The following is a 1,421-nucleotide window of genomic DNA, read 5'->3' as shown; positions in this document are numbered from 1 at the left end:
CTAGACATCAGACAAGTCCAACGTGCAGGCTGGAGAGTCCCATTGGCTGCTTGTAGGGGCCTCCCACCCATAAACCCACCCCCACCCTCTCAGCCGCTCTTGCTGCGCTTAGAGACTGTTCAGCTACTCCCAAAGCCGCGGTGAATCCCACCGGGGGCAGCCAGGGACACAACTGGCACCAGTTCTGCTTGCCTGGGAAGCTGCACCTGCAGTAAACCAAGAACTGCCCTGACAGCAGCGGCGTTACCCTACAGAAGGGGAGGAACCTCAGGGTGACTCAACGCACGCCCTGGCATGGTACAAGGAAGAGTCTTTGCTTCTTAAAATCATCCAGAAACCTGGGAGTTTCCAGCAGAGATCAGAGACAGCTCCAGAGCTAGCAGTAAGTGACTGCATAGGTGAGAGGACCAGCAGTCTCCTCTCCAGGCGCCCTCTCTGTTCTGGGGCAGTTTAGCAGATATCCAGCAGCTTCCCAGGACCTGAGGGAGCAGGGACTCTCTGGAAGGCTGTGGCCAGCTCAGGAGGAAGCTGCAGGAGCAACCTCCCAAGTTGCTGCTGGTAAATCTAATGCCAACGCTCGCTTCCGACAGGCCAAAAATCGAAGAGGCACATAAAGTCGGTTCCCCCAGCCTTAACGTATGGTTGGGCACGAGGTGACCTGCCAAGGCAGTATGAAGGAAGAATCCACATTTTCACACAACAATCCACATTTTCACCTTCTTCATTAACAACTGGTGCCATTGGGCTGCAGCAGGATGAAGCCACCAACTTTCAACATCAACACCCAAGAAAAAGAACGAACATTTCCCCTGGATGCTGGGTGACAGCCCCCATCTCCTCCAGCTCTCCTCTGTCATTTCCAACGTTCGAGCAAGGATTAACTCTTACTAAACCTGTCACAGGGCTAAAAAAAGGTGCATATGCTTTCAGTGGAGAAAAGACCTGGCAAGTTCCACTCTATGGAACAATCAGCTCCAAGCAGGACACTGTGGCAGGACCTCCGAGAGCAGAAGCTGTGACCGAGGCGCGTCTCATCATCTAGCAGGGTGAGCCTGCACCTAAAGCCAGCAAGAAGCTTTAGCTATCAGCAACGAACCGCTTGCACAACCTGCTCCTGGCTACAGAGCATCGGTGTATTTAGCAAAACCACGAGATAACCTGCAAACGCAGCTCTGAGCCCGATGACAGCGTACCAGACACCTTTTCGTCGGCAGCAGGTACGTCGAGTATTAGCCTCATGCCTTGACCGTGAGGCCCTCAGAAGGCAGCGTGCAGACCACATTCAGGGGAACCACCACCCAGAACACGCATTCTGCACCAGAAGCAGCTCTGCTCCCGGTCCAGGGTCCCAGCGGTGACGGCAGAGACACATGGGCAGCATGAGCTTCTGCAGGGCAAGGAGACACCATCTCCCCTCCCAG

The sequence above is a fragment of the Buceros rhinoceros genome, unplaced genomic scaffold (assembly GCF_000710305.1).
Source record: "Buceros rhinoceros silvestris isolate BGI_N320 unplaced genomic scaffold, ASM71030v1 scaffold33411, whole genome shotgun sequence".
Lineage (NCBI taxonomy): Eukaryota > Metazoa > Chordata > Aves > Bucerotiformes > Bucerotidae > Buceros > Buceros rhinoceros.
Note: the sequence above shows the minus strand (reverse complement) of the source record.